The sequence below is a fragment of the Nomascus leucogenys genome, chromosome 3 (genome assembly GCF_006542625.1).
Source record: "Nomascus leucogenys isolate Asia chromosome 3, Asia_NLE_v1, whole genome shotgun sequence".
NCBI lineage: Eukaryota > Metazoa > Chordata > Mammalia > Primates > Hylobatidae > Nomascus > Nomascus leucogenys.
Genome location: NC_044383.1, coordinates 118687271 through 118710861, shown reverse-complemented (window position 1 = coordinate 118710861; position 23591 = coordinate 118687271). Strand labels below are relative to the sequence as shown.

Sequence of the window (23591 nt, the reverse complement as noted above, 5' to 3'; positions counted from 1 at the left end):
TGATGCGTGTGGGTAGGGATGGTAGAGGAAGGAAGGAGTTAAAGACGACTCCATAGTTTTTGCATTGAGCAACCGACTAGGTGGTGGCAAGTGTGTACTGAAATGGGAGGGACTACAGTTCAGGACAAGTAGGGGAGAGTTTTGTTTTGACTAAGTATATTTCGAGATATCATTTAGATATCTAAGTGGAGATATCAAACATCTACTTTAGGTACAGGAATTTGGGAAGTCAGAGTGTCATCAGAGTATAAATGGTATTTAAAACCATAGGTGTAAAGTAATCACATAAGAGTGAGTAAAGAGAAGAGGCCTGGAACATTAAAAAATGTGGAAATCAGGAAGGTAGCATGAAGAATCTAAGGAATGACCTGTGAGGTAAGATAAAAATCAAGATGTGGTAGATTTCTAGAAATTAAACAAAGAATGTTTCAAGAATGAGTGAAACATTATCTCTCTCTAATGCTGCTGAGAGACTAAGATAAAAGCAGATAATTGGATCTGGTAAACTGGTGACTTTGAAAAGAACGTTCTCATAGCCATATTGCAAGTGTAGATGGAGGAAGGGAAGGAGAAGCACCCACTTTTTCCATTTTAAAGAGACTTTCTAGATTTCCTCCTCACCTCTGCTTATGTCACTGATCAGGTGGCTACACCTAGCTGCCAGAGAGGCTGAAAACATCTTAGCAGGATTTCAGTGTGCTCACTAAAATTCGGGATTGTTCTATTTGAGAAAGAAGGGTGAGAGAATCAATATTTAGTAGGCAACTAGCAGACTCTGCCATGAAAGTAGAAAGAGGATCAAAGAAAGGGTTCCATTTTACACTGCAACAGAGAAATTCTGGTAAGCGTATAATTGCAAAGGAAATGTTTTGAAAGTGAGAGGGCATGGGAATGGACCACTAGCAAGTGGCGAGGCTACGTGTGGTACAGATGGAAACGTGGTGGGCAAACATGGGAGATTTCCTGTTTGAGTGGGTCTGTTCTTAAATGAAATGGGAAGCAAGGACATCAGATAGAGAATGAGTGGGAAAGAAGGGGGTTTAGCAAATGTGTTGAGTATACATTTAAGATTTGGGGTCATGAATTTAGTGAAACCAGTCATCACTGTACTTTTTTTAATTCTGAGATTCAATGTCTAAATGAAGGGGAGTTTAGATTAGATAAAGTATTGTTAAAAATCTAACTACTGTCAAGTATGTGTACTGATAAGGGCTATGCAGAAATCACGTGGAAGTGAAAGGCAGAAGTGCGAAATTTCAGTTCACTTTTTTCCCCATTTGGTAATGCTAATAGTACTGGGTGCGATTGAATAAAATGATGCTTTGCACCACATTTAGGTTCTCTTCACACTACATTGGCAACTTTTGAAATTGTGTCAGTACAATTATCTGATTTTACAAAAGAAACCTAAAGAGAAGATGCTGTAAGTAAAGTAACCTGTAATTAGAATATGAGCATCTGTTAAACTAAAGCTAAAGTGTTCTTGAGTGTTGCAGTGGGAAAGTTTATTTTCATATTAGTTTTGATGAAATAAATAAACACTTATAAAATATTAAGTTGTATGGTTTAGTTTATACCCCAAAAAAAGAAAATGGCTGTCAAAAATATTTTTAAACCATTTTTTGGTTTAAGATCATCTGCAGTCTTTTGAATTTGTTTCACTAGTAAAGCATTTAAACCATATTATAATGATATAATTTATATTAAGCATAAAATATTTAAATATTGTAAATGCTTACATGTAAAATAAATTAGAAATGTAATTATATTAAAATAATAAAACTGTTAAATAGTTATAACAAACTATGACTTTATTACAGGTTCTGTGGACAGTTTAAAATGATTAAGAAAATATTTGTATCCTATGAGAGAAAGTGTTGACTCCATAACAGCAAGGCCCTCGTGCCACCCATGCTCCATCTTTTGCCCATGGCATAGACGGTATTCTGTGTTGCTGGCCTAGCATGCCATCCAGTCTTTTTCAACGCAAGGCTCCAGGCAGCCATTCCCAGGCGACTGGAGTTGGCAGGCAAACAAAACCGTTTTGTTAGCACAGGTCTAGAAGATCATGATGCCTCTTAGAAAGACTTAGATTTAGTTTTCAAACTTTGGATTGAGATGTTCAAAAGTGACATTTTTATTAGCAACATCTATGCCTGTTTACCTTCTAGCATTTCTCCGTATTTTCTGTCAGACACTCCTAGCTGTGATGTATAGTATAAGGATAAGCAAGCCTTTGTGGGTTTATAAGTATAAGGTACCTATCATATAGGTAAACCAGAGTAGGCATTTTCACAGGGGCCATTCATCCTTGCCCAAACACAAACAACATAGAAAAATGTCTTGAGAACACACAGAGAAACTCCTGTTTTTAAAAGCAGCAGAATCGATATATCAAAATACATCACATAAGTAAACACGGGCTTGTTTTTTCAGACTTTTTAAAAATGGAAGTATAATGTATACATTGAGTACTAGACAAATTATTTGTGTATAGCTGAATGAATTCTCTATCGTATTACCACAAATGTCAAGAAATAGAACATTACTTAGCCCCCTAAAACCCTTCTTGTGCTTACACCCCTCCATGCCCTTCAGAGATAACCAGTGTCCTGACTTTGTTAACATCATTGATTAGTTTTCCTTTTTTTAAAATCTAATAGAATCAATAATCAGATAGAATTATTTTATGTTAGGCTTCTTTCATTATGTTTGTGGGATTCATCCATGTAGCTGCAGGTCATTTGTTTTTGTTACTGTATAGTATTCCATATTTAAACATACCACAATTTATTCTTTCTACTGTTTGTAGTGTTTCCAGTTTTTGATTTTGTTTTTATTTTTTGCTAGGATGAACAGTGCTTCCCAGAACATTCTTGTATGTTCTTTTGGTACATGTATGTGAAGGAACTGGGTTACTGGCTCATAGGATATGTGTATGTTCAGCTTTTGTGGATAACAGCTAAACAGTGTCCTAAAGTGGTTGTACCAGATATGAGTATAGCCAGTGTATCAGAGTTTGTGCTGCTCAAAGTCCTTGCCAACATTTGATGTTTACAGCTTTTTATTCATTTTAGTCATAGGTTTCTCATGATTTACTTTTGCAATTCTCTGATTAGAATCAGAGTTTTTAGAGTGTAGCTGAGCTAAAGAAATCAATGAGATAATAGGAAACATTTCTAATCAAGCAAGCTGTATGTGATTGCATCTACATTTCCTGAAATCAGATCCAAATAGCAGTGTGACCTTGAGTAAGCTCTCGAACTTTCCAGGACATGGTTTTCTCATGTGTATTTTCTGTGGACTAGGTTATGGTCTCTTCAAACTTTAACAGGCAATAATTCTAACCAAAGTTTTTTAAGAGTCCCGAAACTCTTCTAACAGGTACAAGATTATTCCATGTGTTGTTAAGAGGCCAATTGCCATATCTGAATCCATAATGCATGCTCATAAAATCCCATAATAGAAGAAGCCATCACACTGAAGACTAGCTAGAGTTCCACCAAGGCTTGTGTATTATTTTTAAGTATTAGGAGATGGGAAAGTTGGGGCACAGAAGTTTGTATCCTGTCAGAATTAACAAAATTTTGTATTGAAGGAAATTGGTGAATAGAAATGAGAATAGCTATGAAACATAGTCCTTGAGATAAAAATTTCCCTAACCCCTAAATAACATAGTAAGCCTTTCCACTAGTGCTAATGTGAATTCTTGCATTTGAGTATTTTTTTTTTAAATAATAACCTGAAAGAGGAAGATATAGTGTGGCTGAAGTTGGAAAATGAATAAAACAGATATATTGGCAACATAAAATCTACTCATCAGAATTTATGAGTATAGAAGTTTCTGCTAAAATATGCATCATGTATCACATGGGCTTGTGTATGTGTGTTTTTTCCAGAAAATTTGGAAAGACAGAACCTTCTAGGGGCACATAAAGTACGAATGTAAGCTTTTAAGTGCTAAGAGAAGGTGACTGAAAAATATTTTTGTTGAATCTTCACTTGTTTCATTTTTAATCATCTCTCCTACAGATTAAAGGTATTAGTTCAGCACAGACTTTAGTTTAAAATCGAAACAGATGCTTTTGGTTTCTCTGTGTTGTAATTAGCTTCCTATGCGGCGAGTGTACTTTTCAAAATTGTTTATTAAGAATTGGTGCATGGCTCCTGTCCTCGTAAGGTTCTTATGACTTTGAGATGAAATTAAAAGTCTATATAAAAGTGTGAGCCCTTTTGTTACTTTTGAGCATGATCACAGTTCTTTTAATTAGTTAGGGTCTGGTGAAGGGGACACTTGTTTTTGCATTTTAACACATGACTGCACAAAAGGGAAGCTAATATTATCAGCTTTTTTTTTTTTTTTTTTTTTGGTGCCAGGGCAAATATTTTTTTAAAAAAGAGCTCCAGTCCTGAGAAATTAATGAATTTATTGGAACCATATATTTACTCAGGAATTAAGAATGTTTCCTTTTTTTCTGGGGTAGTCTGTTAGTGGGATGGGAAGGCAGTTTATTAGAGGAAAAAGAGTTGAAAAATTTTCCCTTCCCCCCTCCTAAAATGCTGTTTGAGATATTTATGTCTAAGATCGCACATCTGAAAATATGGTTGGGTGGTTTTCCCCCTCCTTTAGAGGAGAAAAACTTCAGTAGTTTTTATTTCATTGTGATTTTCTTCTTGCCTAAGGTGCTGACATAAAACAGAGATAGATGTGAAGGTTACCATCTTATCCAAGGAAATTTTAACAGAGTGTGACAACTTTTCTTCTCTTCAATGACTTTTCTTTTATGACTGAACATGGTGTTTATGGCCGGATATGAGTGAATTCTTTGTTTTATGAACTAAATCTTTAAGATGTGGCTCCAGGATGCTTCAGGGAGCTTTATCCCTCACTCTGTCTGTGAACCATACACATGCTTCTGCCCTGAACATGAACTTTCTTACCCTTGGTTCCAACCCCAAACCATAGTAGTGGGTGTCTTCACTCCCTGTATTCAATCTAAGCGTAAATCTTAGTGGTTCTACCGGTCAGATCTATCTGTGTCTCTCCATCTCTGCCATTACCACATATGCCCAAGCTGCTGCTGTTTCTTTGGATGACTGCAGTCTCCAAATTGTTCTCCTCACTTCCATTCCTGCCTATTTCAGTCTTCTCCAAATAGTTGCCAAGGTAAACTTGTAAAACTATAAATCAGATCGTGTTATCCTATAGCTTGAAAGGCAACAGTTACTTCTGTGGCTTTTATAATCAGATATAAATCCCCACCATGCCGCACAATATCCCCAAGATCTGATCCCTGCCCCTACTTGCCAACTACCACTCTCTCCCATGGTGCTGCTCTGCTGCTCCACATTCCACCACGTAGATCTTCTTTCTGCTTAGTGAACAGTCAGCTCATCCTCACCTCAGGGCCTTTGCACTTGCTCCTCTTCTGCTTCAGACATCTTCCCAGATCTACATGTAACTGGTTCCTTTCTGGCATTCAGGTCTTAGGGCCCAAAGCTCACTTCTTTAGCAATGTCTTCCTTGCCTTATCATTTTGCTTCCTCCAGTCATTCTTTTTCTCATTAACCTGTTTTGTTTTTATAATGCCTTTTATCAGTAAATTAAAGTACTGTTATTGTTTACTTACTTTTTTACTTTCCTACTAAAATCTTGGCCCCAGAGATAAAGGGCTTGATATGTCTTGGCTACAGAAGTATTTACACATAATTTTATTCGTTCATTTTTTAATGAAATTGAGATCACACTATACAGGTTTTTTGGTGTTTACTTTTTTTTCTCTTGTTATTGGTTGCTTACTTTTTTATGTGGTTATGCCATTAAATGATTTTAATTAATTCTCCATTAACAGACATTTTATCCTAAGTGTATATGTTTAAAAACCTGAGAACTTAACCATTTGTGGTGCCTCCACAAATGAATCCTCTGAGTTCTCTGTAGATAAAATAAAGTGTCATGGTGACCATGTGATAAAAATCCTCATGTGTATGTTTTGATACTACATTTATTTAAGAATTTCTATAATAATTACTAGTTTTTTTCCAACATAATCTATGCTCAGTAATTGTATAACAGGGTAGTTTCTCTTTGATTACACATATTCATGGTTAGTTGTGTAGTGGCTACTCAACTGCCCTGTGAGGCTATCCCTCTTTACATTTTGGTTGATTTGGTGCTGAAGTAGGAATTGAACAGTATAAGTTAGGCTTGGCATTTAGTTTTGGTTTCCTGTAGTGATTTTGGCAATTATATCCTCATCTCTTTGATCCCTTTTTGTTGTTTTCACCAATTACTGAACAATGTTTTTATTAGACAGTGTATTAGTCCATTCTCACATTGCTAATAAAGACATACCTGAGACTGGGTAGCTTATAAAGAAAAAGAGGTTTAATGGAGTCACATTTCCACATGGCTGGGGAGGCCTCACAATCATGGTGGAAGACGAAGGAAGAGCATAGGGACTTCTTACATGGCCATGGGCAAGAGAGGACTTGTGCAGGGGAGCTTCCCTTTATAAATCCATCAGCTCTCATGAGACTTATTCACTATCATGAGAACAGCACAGGAATGACCGCCCTCATGATCCAGTTACCTCCCACTGGGTCCCTCTCACAACATGTGGGAATTGTGGGAGCTACAATTCAAGATGTGGTTTGGGTGGGGACACAGCCAAACCATATCAAGCAGTGATTGCTCTTTATACTTAATCCAAACTGGGTTTTTTCTTAAAGCAATTATTAATTGGTTTGCCTATTAGTTGCTTAGGAAAAAACTAAAAGTCATACAAGATATTATTCTGCAAGTCTTGGTACATTTATTTTTGCTACTCTTTCTCATTATAGTATCATTATCATGATCATTATTTGAAGTTACATATTAATGATATTGAGTATGGCCACCTACATCTTTAAGATAGTTTGCCTTTTATTCCATATAAAGTCAAAGAAAATGCCCACAGACATCACCAAGATCCCATCCTCGTCTGTGGACTGTTTTTCTGCTTGGGAGTATGGAAGCTTCAACAAATATCCAGCCAAGGCCTGCTTATTTGTGAATACCCAAGACACTGCCTTGCTGCTGGGCATGGGAGGAGAGTGGGGCAGGGTGGCCCAAGTACATCCAGTGATTTTAGTTGTATGGTATTTCCTTTATACCCTGCTTTGTTCAATAGTCTCTTTCTGGAAGATATGTAAGCTGGTATTTTTAAACTATTTTTAATTAACTGTTTACTCTGTGCCTTGTATTAGGTATCTTTTATTCCTTTTTTTGTGCATTGCTTTTGATCTTCCAGTCACCGTGGTCAGGTGAGAAAATTTAGGTTTGGAGTGGTTGTCACTTGCTCAAGTTTATACAGCTGTTAAGTGGCAAGGCTGGTGTTTGAGCCCAGGAAAGTCTGGTTCGTGTAACATGGTGCATTTGGATCATGCTGTATATTGTACCAGGGTGTTACTTGTGCATTTATGTTCATTCCCTGCATGAGTATTTATTAAACACCTGTGACGTGCGAGGGACTGTCTGGATGCTAAAGCTATGTCAGCGAATAAAATAAAAATACCTGCCTTTATGGAGTGAACCTTTAATGAGAGAAGACAGACATAAAATAAATAAATAAGTAAATAATATAGTATGTTAGAAGGAGATGTTAAGTGTTACGAAAAGAAACAATGACAAAAACATACCGGCAAGGATCCAGTGTGGTGGAGAGGGGTTTGCGTTTGATAAATAGGGTGCATGCGGAGTCAGGATGGACCATACCGAGGAGTTCCTCGTTGAGCACATATTTGAAGGAAGGAAGGGAATGTGTCCCACAGTATCTAGGGAAAGAGTATTTTAGATGGGAAAATAGCATGTCCATGGGCCCTCAGATATAAGCACCCCTGGCCATTAGAGAAATGGAGAGGAGGGAGGAGAGAGAGTTGGGACCAGGTCAGGTAGGGCCTTGCAGGCTGGTGTAAGGACTTTTACTCTGGGTGGAGCAAGGGTTATGAGGAGAGGAGTGCAGTGCTGGTGCAGAGGCAGTGCAGTGTTGGACTCAACCAGAGTTTTAGATTTTGTCAAGTGGTTAAGAAGGGAGAGAGGGGCTTAAGATATATGCAGGAGTCTGGATATGATGACTGACTCCAGAGTAAGTTGGGTAGGGAGTGAGTGACGACATTGGAGGTGAGGAAACGTGGCAGAGTGGCAGGATCAACGGATGGCAGGTTGGAGTTGGGGCCAGGGGAGTGAGCTGGACATGCAGGAGGTGACTTCTAAGTAGATTGCCTGAAACCAAGATTATGGAAGAGTGACAGTTCCTGGTAATGAGAAGATGTTTGATGGGATCTTGGAGTGTGTGGCTAAGGGAGGGTGGAGGACAGAATCATTTCAATAGGAGACGTGTGCAAAGAATGAAGGCCAGCAGGATGGTGGAAGGATCGTCAGCCTGTGTATTGAAATCACAAAAAAATTAAGATAGGAGTCATGTTGGACAGAATGGCAGCGAGCCAGAAACTACAACCAATGAAGAATGAGGGGCGGCCCAAGGAACCAAAAATGACTAAACCTGCAGTGGGTGGTGATCATGGGGCCTGATGTGTTCTGCGTGTCTGTCTGTTGTTGTGTTTCTTGTCATTGGGCCTTTATTTTTGAATTTGTCCTTCTTTTCCGAGTTCCTCCAGTCTCTAGTTAGTCAGTGCATGCATGTTATCTGGCCATCTCTTAAGAGTTCTTTTGTGATCTTCCTTTAAACTGTGATTCTTTCATTGAGTTTTTTTTTTTCTCTTTTTTTCTTTTTTTTTAATCCTGTGCCTATTTTGGGGTATAATTTTTAACCATATTCACTTTGTGGCAACATGTTCTCCTGCTGTGAGTTCTTTTAGAGAGTTTTACTGTTCTTTTCCACATTTTAAAATAGTCTTTTGTGTGGTTACTCTACCCATTTTTTTTGTTTTTCAATGGAATGAGTTTGATTTTCCTGGCAGGAGATTCCTGTGGAGGGAGAGAGAAGTGCCCATTTCTCTGCTCAAGGGCTCCATTCTCTCTGCTGTGCTGTGCTGTGCTGTGCTGTGCTGTGCTGTGCTGTGCTGCCCTGAGGGACTGTTTCTTTCCTCCTCTTCCTCTCAACCCCTAGCCTAGTGTAGGAGGGCTTCCCGCTCCATCCCTGATGTCATCCCAATCACTTCATCGGCCCCAAGATGCACAGACACCTCTTTCCAAGGTGTTCCCCTCCTGGTTTTTGAGAAGGGTTGGCAGCCCACGGCCTCCTGAATCCATTCCATGTCTCCTTTTCCCACCTTCTCCAGCAGAGTCCCTGGTGCTTCTCAGCCCTGCTTCTGCCCATTCCCACTCCGGGTGGGATCAGCTCTTCTGATGATTTGCTGGTGACAGTGTGGAGCTCTGCAACCCCGGTTATTCTCTGCCCCACCCATACGGCTTCCTGCTCAGGACCTGCTATTTTCTGTTGCTTTTGGCCATATGTACATGTTTTTGAGAATTTGGCCATATTTACACATTTTGTGTTAATTTCTCTGAAAATGTAATTTTTATGGGTTTTCTCCCTGCTCCCCCATTCTATAATATGCCTTGAGGAGGGAAGAAGGAGGAATATTCAGAAACATGCTTCTACCGTGTTTCTGTAAGAAGCAGAAATCGATTTTCAGCGTTTTAGAAACAGCTGCCAGCATGTGTTGGCAGTTAGAACTGATCAGAAATGACTGAAGTAAAAGGTCTGGGAATCACTGCCTGTAAACTAGAGGGGAACTCGCGACAACAGTTCAGCTGCTTTTGGAGCAGTAGGAGAATTATTGGGCCCTGGAGTGGATGACAGGAAGGAAGCTCATCACGATGGGCAAAAGATGTGTCAGCAGGGTTGGGGAACTGCAAGGCGCAGGGCCTCACCACTGCCCAGTCCTTACCTGTTTGCTTCTTACACAAATCACATTGTCATGGAACCGTTGTTGCTTCTGATTCCAGACTACCTCAGAGCAGGTAAACTGAGCAGGTCCATGTGAAAAATGTTTGGGTGAATAAATTTGCTAAAAGACCCAGCTTGTAACGCTCCAGCCATCTAGAAGTCCAAATTATTGTTTACATGCAATTTTAGATGACTTGTTTTTGTACTTTATTTTTAAGAACTGTGCCCTCAGATTTAACTCTTTATTAATCTACAATAGCTTTAAAATGCCCCCAAATTTCCACTGATTTGACCTTTATGCCTTTCTACCTTTAAAGTATCTGTAAAGAAAACCAACGACAAAGTGAAAATTAAATGTGTTGTAAATTTGAGATTGCTTTGTGGAAGCAGGCTATGCCTTCAGATATTCTGTGCTGGGAAGGGGAGCACAGGAAGCCAGTGTAGTTGGGCCCTGCAGGTGGATGCTCTCCATTGAGCTTCCAGCCTCGAGACTCATCCTTTAGAAGATCTTTCTCCATCTCCCTTCCCATCCCTTCTCGTCTCTGTAGTTTGGATCAGTGCTTTTGCTCACAAAGAAGACAAGTGTTCTCTTCAGGTCATAAGACAGAGCATGAGATATGCTAATGCTAGAGGGGAAAAGCCAAAATTATTTTAGTAGCCATCCTTCAGATTCTCCAGGAAGTTTTTCCACTTGTGATACGCTTTTTAGAATTTTAATACACTTTTCTTGGTTTTTCTTGATAAAAGAAATAGATAGACATGGGTATTTCTAATGATACATTTTTCTCTGCACATTGTACCCTATAACGAACCTGGATCCTAACTCTAATTGTGCAAGACTTATTAGTAATAACATCTTATACTTTTATTCTTACAAAGATCTATGCCATTTCTAAAATGTTTATATATATATCATCTTTTTTTTTTTTCTTTTAAGACAGAGTCTTACTCTGTCGCCCAGGCTGGAGTGCAGTGGCACCATCTTGGCTCACTGCAACCTCTTCCTCTGGGTTCAAGCTATTCTTGTGCTTCAGCCTCTCAAGCAGCTTGGACTACAGGAGTGTGCCACCATGCTTGGCTAATTTTTGTACCTTTAGAAGAGATGGGTTTTCACCATGTTGGCCAGGCTGGTCTCGAACTCGTGGCCTCAAGTGATCTGCTTACTTTGGCCTCCCAAAGTGCTGGGATTATAGGCATGAGCCACTGCGCCTGGCCTATATCACCTTGTTTAATACTCCAGACCACCCTCTAACAAAGATAGAGGTTTGATAGATGAGGAAAGATTGGAGTCTAAAACAGAGTTTGTTTCTTTTAATATTTAGATTTTTTTTCTAGTCCTGTTTTAAATATGTCACTTATATGCAACTGCTAGATACATGTCACTGTCACATAGTAGCTGACTCCTCCCTGTAACTATCTTGTGTCCACAAGGGCTATAACTATCTTGTGTCAATTGATATTTATCATCTCTACAATTCTTATAATTATATCATAGATTATTAAATATTGGCACTCAAGTATGGTTCACATTAGATAGGAAATGTAAATAAGAAGCTGAACACTTAAAAACACTGACAGAACTCCCCCGTAAGACAGCTTCAAAATACATGGAGCAAAAACTGACAAAACTGCAAGGAAAATAGACAAAGCCACAATTACGGCTTTCAGTACCCCTCTCTGAATAATTGATAGAACAAGTAGATACAAAATCAGGATACAGAAGATTCAAAGTACTAATCACATTGATGGTGACAGCCATTTATAGAACAGTCTATTCAACAACAGCAGTACACACATTTTTCTCAAGTGTACCCAGAACATTTATTAAGATGGACTATTTTCCTGGCATTAAGCAAGAGTTTCAACAAACTTTAAAAGATTCAAGTCATACAAGATATATTCCTTGACTACAGTGAAATTAAATTAGAACTCATTAACAGAAAGATCCCTGGAAAATCCCCAAATGTTTGAAAACTAAACACATTTCAAATAAGCTGTGGATCAAAGAGAAAGCCAAAAAGAGGAATTGGAAAATACTCTGAACTGAATGTAAATGAAAGCATCACGTATCAGAATTTGTTGGATGGTATTAACTCAGTACTTAAGGGAGCACTAAACACCTGTATTAGAAAAGAAGACAGGTCTCAAATCATGACCTCAGTTTTCACCCTAAGAAATTTAGAAAAAACAACTGAAATTGCAAAGTCAGCAGAACAAAGGAAATACAAATCATAGTGGAAGTCGAAGGGTTAAAAAAAATCAGTGAAACCAAAAGCTATTTCTTTGAGATCAATAGAACTGATAAACCTCTAACCAGACTGAACATGAAAAAAAATAGAAGAAACAAATTACTAATATCAGGAATGAGAGAGATGATATATTATAAATTCTACATATTTTATATGTAAAAATTTATACATATTTACATATATTCTGTACATTACAGAATCTGTCATATATTTAAAGGGCTTTTTTTCCTTTGAAATGGTTTTTATTTTATTTACTTTAAGTTCTGGGATACATGTGCAGAACGTGCAGGTTTGTTACATAGGTATACATGTGCCATGGTGGTTTGCTGCACCTACTAACCCGTCATCCAGGTTTTAAGCCCCACAAACAGTATTTGTCCTAATGCTCTCCTTCCCCTGCCCCCCATCCCCCGACAGGCCCCGGTGTGTGATGTTCCCTCCCTGTGTCCATGTGTTCTCATTGTTCAACTCCCACTTCTGAGTGAGAACATGCAGTGTTTGCTTTTCTGTTCCTGTGTTAGTTTGCTGAGAGTGATGGTTTCCAGCTTCATCCATATCCCTGCAGAGGACATGAACTCATTTTTGTTTATGGCTGCAATTAAGGGAGTATTATAAACAACTTTACGACAATAAAGTTGACATTTTAGATGAAATGGATAAATTCCTTGATAGACACAAATTATCAAAGTTCACTCAAAAATAAGTCAGTAACCTGCCTAGCTCTGTATCAAGAAATTGAAATTACAGCTTAAAACCTTCTTACAAAGAAACACACTCAAATATCTTCACTAGTGTAATCTATCAAATATTTAACTAATTGTACACAAACTGTTCCAAAAAATTGAAGAATTCATTTTATCAGGTTAGGATAATCCTTATATTGAAACCAGATAAAGACAGTAAAAGAAGAGAACACTAGGCTGGGTGCAGTGGCTCATGCCTGTAATCCAAGCACTTTGGGAGGCTGAGGCTGGCGAATCACCTGATGTCGGGAGTTCAAGACAAGCCTGGCCGATATGGTGAAACTCTGTCTCTGCTAAAAGTACAAAAAATTAGCTGGGCATGGTGGCGGGCACCTGTAATCCCAGCTACTTGGGAGACTGAGGCAGGAGAATAGCTTGAACCGGGAGCGGGAGGTTGCAGTGAGCTGAGGTCATGCCACTGCACTCCAGGCTGGGCGTGACAGAGCAAGACTGTCTCAAAAAAAAAAAAAAAAACCTGAAAAAACACTACACATCAATTTCATCTCATGACATAAATGCAAAAAATTTAAACAAAATTTAACTAATCAAATCACCAACATTTTAAAAGGATATAACAAGTGGAGTATATCCCAGGAATTCAGGGTTGGTTTAATATTCAAAGAGCAATAAATATTGTTCATTATATTAACAAACTTGAAAACCTATATAATCATCTCAATAGATGCAGAAAAAGCATTTGACAAATTCTACTTCCATTCCTAACAAAAATTCTCAGTAAACTAGGAGCAGAAGTGAGCTCTTTAACCTGACAAAAGATCATCTATGAAAACTTACAGAGTGTCACACTTAATGGTGAAAGACAGAATGCTTTCCTTTATAAGATCAGGAACAAGACAGGGATGTCTGCCCTCACCACTTCTATTCAGAATTGTACTAGAGGTTCCATCTAGTGCAGATGGATAATATAAACAAATAAAAGGTCCTCACATTAGGGAAAAAAAGAATTAAAACCATTTGTATTCACAGACATAAATGTCTATGTAGAAAATCTGATGGAATCTACAATTTAAAAAAAGCCTACTAGAATAAAAAAGTCAATTTAGTAAGTATATGATCCATGTACAAAAATAAATTGTATTTCTCTATACTGGCAATGAGCAATCAAAATAAAAATTTGAAATTTAAAAAACTGGCATTTACAATAACATCAAACATTATGAAATACTTAGAGGGCAATATAAGTGAAACACTTGAACACTGAACAGTACAAACAAAATATTGCTGAAATTAAAGAAATCAGAAGACAGTATTGTTATTTGAACAGACACTTCAACAAAGAAGATCTACAGATGACAAATAGCACATAAAAATATGTTCAACATCATTAGTTATTAGGAAAATACAAATTAAAAGCACAGATACCACTATTAACCTATTTGGCAAAATTTAAAAGACTGAGCATACCAAGTGCTGGAGAGGATGTAGAGGAACAGAAGCTTTCATACACTGCTGGTGGAAGTGTAAAATGGCACCACTTTGTAAAATAGTTTGGGTGTTTTAAAAAAGCTAAATGTAGCACCTATCATACTATCCAGCCATTCTACTTCTATTTATCCACACACAAAAATTAAATATATGCCCATATAAAGACTTGTAGACAGATACTAATAGGAGCTTTATTTGTAATGGACAAAAATGGGAAACAACACAAGTGTCCATCAATAGTGTTGTATCATACAGTGGAATACTCAGCAATAAAAGGAATGCACTGTTGATATACACAGCATGGATGAATCATAAAATAATTAGGCTAACTTAAGCCAGACACCATCCTTTTTCAAAAAAGAGTAAATACTCTGTGATTACATTTATATAAAACTTTAGAAAATGCAAAATACATAAAGCAACAGAAAGCATATTAATGATTGCTTGGTGATGGAGGGAGGAAGGAACAGAGATACGCAGGAGGGAGGAAATTTTAAACTGCAACAAGGAAACTTTTGAGGGTGAAGAATCTATTAACTGTCTTAAGTGTGATGATGGTTTTACAGATGTACACATATGTCCAAACTTGTAAAACCGTAGTTTATATATATGCACTTTGTCAGTTGTACCTCAATAAAGTGGCATTTTAATAAAAAAGTTAATAAGAATACTCATTATTCATTTCTGACCTTCAAGAGAACAACAGACTCTGTTGAGCGCTTACTATATCCAGTACACGGTGCCTACCTATTTTGTTCTCGGTTAAAGTTTATGACAGCTGAGAAATAGGTGCTTTCTCACTGTTGAAGCAATTATAGCTTGGAGACATTAGGTAAATTGCCCAGGGTCAGCAGCCAGGAAGAAGTGAGATAAGGTTTCCAAATCAGGCTGTCCGGTTCCAACTGTACTTGCTGGTCGGCCTTCAATTGTACTTCTTCCTCAGTGTGATGTGGCTGAGTCTGTGTTGGAATCTCAGAATCACCTGTCCGGGGATTTTACTAACCATTATTTTTTTTTTTCTATGTTTGGCTGTTACAAGTTGGTTATTTTACGTTGAAAACATGTTTTCTGCTAAAAGAGAAGATAGCTATTCTTAGTTATTTGGAGACAGTTCTTTGAAGGTACTCTTGTGTGTTAGGTTGATCTGCCATGCCACCACAGCCTGGCCAGTCCCATTTGTCAGACAGCATCCATTTGCTGGTGAAGTCTGACAGGTGGTAACATTATGTATTAATAGCCCCTGATACCAAATTCAGCCTACAATTTTATGACAAACTATTCTTTACTGTAAAGCTTTTTTTCTTAAATAATCCACTAGATGGCAGCAGACCACGTGGAACAGAATGGGTCTTCATTGCTGTAGAAGAGGAGCCAGAAATGGGACACTGTTTTGTTTTTGATGACCCAGTAGTGCATCTTTTTCGGATGTGTAGGAAATGGTATTCTTTTTCCGTTATGAAAAATGTAACATACTGTTTGAAGTCACGTCTGTGGAAGTGAGTAGTGGTACAGATCAAAATTGTAGATAATGCAAAAATAACTTTTTCTTTGTATTCTCGTAGAGACACATGTTGATTTAATCCTACCTATATGCATTAGATGAACTTTTCTTCAAGAAACTGTTTATGCTTAAATAATTCTTTTTATGGTTGGAAACGGCTTGTTTCATGAGTTTTTTTCTTTAATTGGACCTATGCCAATTGAAATAGAAGATGACTGTCCTATAAATTCGTAGCATCTAAGGCTAGATGATGAAGTGAAATCCTATGGACTGGACTTGGGAGAAAGTAGGAGGGTTATTTATTTTTCCAGATCACCATACTGCTTGTCATCTGACTGGAAACTTCTTATCTCCCTTTCTCTAAGCTTATTTTTCCCAAGCATCTTTGAACATGGTCAATTGGGGTGTGGCAGAAGATCCTGTGAACCACATATCCTACTATCCATACCTTCTAGAAGAGGAAGAACTTAGGAGATAGCCAAAAACCAGAGAGTAATAAAATAATAGAGTGCTAACAATATTTTTGCAGCAAATATGCTATAAAAATGCTCATCCAAAACAATGAAAAAGTGTTTTGTTTCTAAATTAGTATGAGCAGCAGATGAAAATGAGGTACTCAGGCCAGCACCTATGATGGGTGAATAACATATTCTGAGAATCAAAGAAATTCAACTCAGTGTACATGCATGTTCAGTGGAAATTTTGTAACATTGTTAAATATTTTACTAGATAGACTTAATGCAGTGACTGCAGTAGGCCCTCTATTTCCATGGGTTCTGTGTCCATTCAACCAACCATGAAACAAAAATATTCAGAAAAATTTTAAAAATACAAAATACAAATAAAACACAGTACAGTATAACAATTTACATAGCATTTATTTTATATTAGGTATTGTAAGTAGGGTAGAGATGATTTCCAGGAGGATGCGCGTAGATTATATGCAAATACTATGCCATTTTTTATTAGAAACTTGAGCATCTGCAGATTTTGTTATCTGTGGGAGATGGATGGAGGGAGGCATGGAACCAATCCTCTAGGGATAGTGAAGGATGACAGTATATTCAAATAACATGCCAAGTTGAGTTTTTAAATACAAGGTTTTAGTAATTTTTAATAATTGAGGACAAGGACCGGCCAACTTTCCCTGTAAAGGGCAGACTCTTTTAGACTGCATTTTCTTTTTTTCTTCTTCTTCTTTTTTTTTTGTTTTGTTAACTCTTTAAAACTGTAGCAACAGTTCTTAGTTTGCAAGTCTGTACAAAACCAGGTTTCAGGCTCTACGGGCCATAATTTGTTGACCCTGGTGTAGGAGGGTAATGCTAGTCATATATAAAATGAAGTCTCTGGAATCTTGGCAGTTCATAAAACCCGGAGAAAGAGCAGGCATTTCTTGCTTGATCACTTTCAGCTGGGAAGAAGGATCCTTGTGATCCACTGCCAGACCTAAACTTACTTTGAGCACTGCTGGAAACATCTAAACATCTCAGTTCAACTCCTTCAAATTACTTCTTCAATCTAGACACACTTATTTTTTCTTTGTTTGCTTTGTCAACGGTCACACACCTGGATTATGAAATAATGTGTTTTAACATCTTTCACTTTCAGTCCTTTTAGCACATTGAAAAGTTTTTTGAAAACCAAGAAATCTACATTCTAACCCTAGCTCTTCTACTAAATAGCTATAGTTTTTGGAACAAGTTAGTTATTCTGTATGGTTCTCAACTTCTTTGTTTATAAAATAGGATTGAACTAATACCATATAATATTTCTTCCAAAGTTGATTTAGTAGTTTCAGATTTATGTTCCTATAAGCCCTTTATCACCTGATCAGATGATGCCTTTAATTGATCCTCAAGTATAGACCTGCTCAATTTAAGGGAATACAACCAGATTAATGTTGATGTTCAAAAGCCCTCCTACTGTGCCTGGTACATAGTAGATGCCCGGTAAATGTTTGTTGAATGAATCAATGAATGAATAATAAATGGGCATAACTACCTTTCTTAACTCTCCATTTATTTATGCTTTATGTTTTAGAAATATATATTCTTAAGTAAGTTTTGATCTTTCCAGTATTCTTTTTATGGTTCACTCATAAAACTATTCATTGAGGGTCAACAATATGATAAATTCTGGAAATACCAAAATGAATAAAACTTAGTCCTTGCCTTCAAGAAGTTTGCCTTCTAGTTCGGGTGACTAATAGGTATTCGGATCATTTCAGTGTATGTCTGAGTATGATATTAGAGGTTTGAATCTCCAAACTGAAATGTCCTGTTTCTTACCCTTCAAACCATTACAAATGCCACCTTCATTACAGCTTTTTGGATTGTCCTCCAATAGAACACACATGTTATAGGTCATTGTTTGAAACATTGGTATAGCATTTGTTGCTGCTGCTCCCTCGTTGAGTTTATATGGTGTTTGTACATTTTTTTTTTTGTCCTTTTCTAGGTTGTATGCTGCATAAGTGTAGGGGGCCTTGTCTTCCATTTCTATTCATGAGAAGCTCTCATGAGTTAAATGCATTCTATTAGGCAGTAATATAATGGTTGTTTTCTGAGAGGCTTCATTTTATGAGACATCGTATTATCTTAAAAAATTGTTTCAGAGTGACAAGGAGGTTGTTAGCCAGAGCCTTTGATTTTTAAGAAATTTCAGGATCTATAAAACCTAAATCTACAAAACCAAAAGCACAGAGTAAATGTAGCTTTTGATTATAACTAGATTGTTAGTGATAGCGACTAATACTTTCATTATTAATCACCTGTATTATAATGAAGGTAAGCAATGTTCAAAGAATCTTAAAACAGTGTTGTTGCTTTAGCAAACAGTTTTTTTCCCCCTCCAAAGATTGGCTCTGTGGTGCTACTTCTCAGTGGTCATAATATTATAACCAAAAAGATCCCAATGTAATAGTAGTTTTGGGTATTAGGTGGCCCAAAATAAATTTCACTATAATTTATCCCTTTTGTTTTCTACAGTGAACACACTTCCTTTTTTATACCTAAGCTTAAAAACAAAAGCTCCTGCGTGACGTACTGCTGCTATCCCTCATACAACAAGAACTCCTTTCCCATTTCCACAGAAGGGATAAAACTGAGGTCTATTCAGTTCCTGTAGCCAATGCCAAATTTAGGGGGTGATTTCCTGTGAGCTCCGCTCTTTCAGCAAAACTGAACAGCAGTATTCCTTAGCCTGTGGAACAGTGTCTCAGTGTAACCACAAATGGTACATTCTATATATAACAGTGGAGGAAATAGGGAAGGAGACAAACAGTTAATATATCTAAACGTATACATTGCAGAGCAAGAAAAAGAACACTGGCAGATGCTAAGTTACCACTCTACAGCTGATCACAGGCTGCAGTTTGTATTACTATTTTCCTGTAATAATAACCATTCCACTTTCTTCTTGCCTTCTTTCAGCACCTCAGCTGTTTGGGATAACCCAGATTTTCAGCCCTGGGTCCTTGTTGCTCCAACTCACAGGCTATGTGGTACTCACTTTTATGATTGAAGATGCCAGTATTATCAGGTCCCCTCCAGTTCATCTCCCTTTTACTTGTGTATGAGCATACCCCAACTTTCGCTTAATAATTACCTCAATCAACATACGACCTTGGCCCTAAATGACCCATTGTAGTCTTGAAAACGTGATTGTTTTCCTCACTTGGATATTGTCTCTAAGTCACCTTGAGAGATGGAAAAAATTGTACAAATGGATAATTAGGTGTAATTGTGAAATACTGCATTTTACTTCGACCTGTTACTTCCCAAATCCAAGTTTCTTTCTGGCTGTAGGTGAAACAGCACCCTGGAGTGGTGGTTCTTTGAGACCATAAAGATCCTACAGGACAGCACTTCAGTTTCCCAAGATGCTTGTCTCCCAGGTGGTGCCAGGATTGAGTCTCAGTAGGCCGTAAACATTCTAGAAGTCCAGCAGCTTCTAGATAACAGAATACATGGCAGAGTAGTGAATCCCATTGTCCTTGGAACACCGTTAATTTTTTTTCTCTGTAATTTCTTGATCAGAAGCATCGGTGTGTGGAACACCTTGATTGTGACTAATAGGTGGATTAGGAGTCTAGTAGAAGCATGGGGTGGGGGGCATGGGGGTGGAACACCTTGATTGTGACTAATAGGTGGATTAGGAGTCTGGTAGAAGCATGGGGTGGGGGGAGTGGGGACGGGCCGCAGGGAGCACAGTGGGTGCTTAGAGGATGCATAACAGAACCCAGAGTAATACCATTGAAGTGAATATAAAATTCTGCCTCCTCCAAGACGGAAGGAGCAGCTAGTTGGGTCAACCCTCAACAACGGCACATCACTAGTTTGCTTTTTATTTTTAAATTAGCACGTTATTGAAAGTGTTTGCAAAGATAATTAGCCATAGAAAATAAAATGGGTAAAATCATCTCTGTAGAACGTATGGATGTGCATCTGGGAAGTCCAAAGGATGAATGAAAAAATTAATACAAAAAATCAAACAAAAATAGTTTAATAGAGTATAACATGAGATTGCTATTGCTGCAAATTGGTGTATGGCAATACCCATGGTCATGTCAGTCTGAGTAAGGGGAAATCTATATTGTTGAGTCTATATGTAGCTTTTGTTCTGACAACCTTTGCTAGTTTATTATTTCACTGAACAAGTACTTCAGGAGTTGGGGTGAGGGATAGGCTGACTGACATACGTAGAGCAAAATGTAGAAAGGCCGTACCAACAAGATATAATTCATGGTGAACAGCTAGAGTCACTTGGTTACCTCGTACCATTGTTTACTCTATCCAGGGCTCAGTAGCAAGGCCAGAACGAGTCCTCAAAAGGAAGGTTTTGCTCCAGCATTCTAAGGGACCCCTATGTTTTTCCTGTTGGGATTTGCTACTAGTTTTCTTTGGTGCCCTGAAATTACACAGGCTTGGTGTACCGTTGGATCAGCTGGGTCATTAAAGCCAAGTTGTAAATCTGCTTATAGCACCACTTGAACTCACTGGATGGTCTTTTCTTTTTGGGAGTTGAAGCTAAAGCTGGTAACCTTTGGGTCATTCAGTAAAGGGTGGAAGCAGCATAAAAAGTCTGTTTCTCATTTTTACATGAGGCTACAAAGAAAAGCACTTTGCAGAAGTATGCCAGTTATCTACAGATTAATTCACCAAGATTTTTCACTGAGGAAACACTGCCCTGTATTTTCATGGATTTATTTTCTATCTGCTGGGTTACTTATGCTTTGCAGGCATCTAAGAGTACATGTTGCCTCCTGCTTTTCTGGTCCTAAAAGCAGACGTAACCAGTGTATTGGACTAATGTAGTGTCCTGTAGGAGGAGATGATCCGTATCCTTGACAACGAAATTGTAGTACAAAGAGAGAGAGTGTACATAACCGTGAGATAAGCCTGTGAAGGCTCACTGATGTCCCATCCCATTGATAGCAAATCCTTCCTCATGTTCTCTGTCTTTTAGGATAGAGCAAAAAGTATTTGCCATATCAGCAGGTATATACAAGTTGCTAGAGATTGTGATGCTCTGTTGTAGTAAATCCATCACATTTTGAGGAACATTGCAGTTGGAGTCACCACCTGAATAAGCTTTTGCTAGTTATCATGAGCATTAGCCTTCTGCATCCTCCAGATAGGCCGGTTAAATGGGAATGAGAGGCATGTCCACTCCCTGCTCTTTCTGTCCTTTGTGGTGGCATTTCTGAGTAATTCCCAGGGAACAGATAATGCCATTGGTTTTATTGTTTTATTAGAGTGGGTCCTCAGGGGCTTCCAATGATTTCTTCCTTCCATAAGAGCCCTTACTCAGGGAGTATGAGTGAGAACTGGGGGTTGCTGAGTGTATCTGTTCAGAAACCGGAAATTACCACATGGTGGAACTAGGCTGCCACCGGGCCTGTCAGAATCCATTTCTACTCAATTCTTTAATTGGCTGACTAATTTTATATAGCATTCATGTAGTGTACTTGTTTGTACTTTGCAAGATTGATATGCATTTCAGTCCTTTTTTGCTATTCAGTTTATTCATGAATATTAAAGTTCCTATTCTTGGCCCATTTTTCTTTTTTTTTATTATACTTTAAGTTCTGGGATACATGTGCAGAACGTGCAGGTTTGTTACATAGGTATACACGTGTCTTGGCCCATTTTTCTACTGGATTGTCTGACATTTTCTAAATTATTTCTAGTTATTGACTGTTGCTCCCCCTTTCTTATATATTATGTAGTCTTTACCTTTTGTTTTTAAGGCCTTTGATTGTAATTATATGCTCAACTGCTTTTCATAATTTTTACCAATCAGAAATGTAAAAGTTTAATTATCAGTGAAGTTGAAAGTTTGTTATATACACATTTGCCTTTTGTAAATTGCAAGATTATAACCTTTGTCCATTTTTTATTGGGCTGTTTTTCTGTTACCAAAAATAACTGCCATTGTAGTTTAACCTCTTTCCTCATCATATCCTGCAGTTACTGTCTCCCGTGTGTATATAAACACACACTTACATATATACTTGTGATATATGTACACATTTTTTATATAACATTTAACAAAGTTCTTTTATGTAGTCAAATTTGTCAATGTTTTCCTCTGTGGATTTTAGTTTTGTGTCATGCTTAGCTAATATTTTATATCTCTTACTCCAAGATCATGTATAAGATCATATAATAAAAACATTTATATTTCTTAGAGCAGTTTAATATTTTCAATTTTACTATTTAAATTAATGGTTTATTAAAAATGTATTTTGCTGTATGCTGGGAGGTAGGGTTCTTTCTCCCCCGCCCAAATGGTTCGTCAGTTTTCCTGGTGTCATTTATTAAATAATTTATTTTTTCTCACTTGCTATGATTTTTTCCTAAAGAACAATAACGCTTTAGAGTTGAGATAAATACCTGCCAATAGTCTATCGATGCCCATACTACAGTTTGTATTTTCAATACGCTTAAGAAAATAAAGCCCCTATAAGGCAGTTCAAGGAAATCTGTTGAGGTTGAGAGGGAATATATGGCTAATTACAAGCAGCCATAAGTTAAACACAACAAACAAAATTTGTTTGTCTTATGAAAGGAAAAATCAACCCCCAAAAAGCAAAAATAAATTCCTATTAAATTAGCCAAATGCTAACAGTTGCTATATGCTTTGATTCCTCTCTAGTCTTTCTGTTTTTCAGCCTTGACTTAAAAGCAGTATTTATTACACCATTCCCAGTGACCAAAACTTATCCTGCATTTTGTAATACTTTATCATTCCCTTGAGCATGTAAATAATGAATATTTTTAAAGCATTTAAGCTATATAAGTAAACCACTCATTTAAATAAAAAGAATGGGGGGGCTAGATTGTTAAGAGTTCTTTGGATTTTCAGCTTATTTCTAGTTGACATTTTATTTATGTACCATGACATTTTATTTATGTCCCCACATACATAAAACCATAGGTCCTCTCCTTTTGTGTAGAGCCTTTTTTTAAAAAAATTGCAATAGTCATAGACTTCCAGATTGTGAGTTTAACATGACTTTTAAGCCCTGGACTTTTTATTTTAAAATCTTTAAGTATTCTAAACCTCACAAAATATATATATAAAAGTATATAGTACGATGAACCTTTCACCTGGATTTACCAGTTGTGGGCATTTTTCAACTTTTGTGTAATGTATTTTTTACTTTCTGTATTCAAATTTCTCCAATTGTCCCTACGATTTTTTTTATAGTGCTTGCTTTTTCCTGATTCAGAATCCAGTCAAAAATCATACAGTG

At 37.4% G+C, this 23591-nt stretch overlaps 1 protein-coding gene across 1 annotated transcript in view; it reads left to right on the top strand.

The window, feature by feature from the left end:
• Positions 1 to 23591, top strand: part of STX7 (syntaxin 7) — a 56085-nt gene that overhangs the window by 13110 nt on the left and 19384 nt on the right. The gene's annotated exons all lie outside the window — the stretch shown is intronic.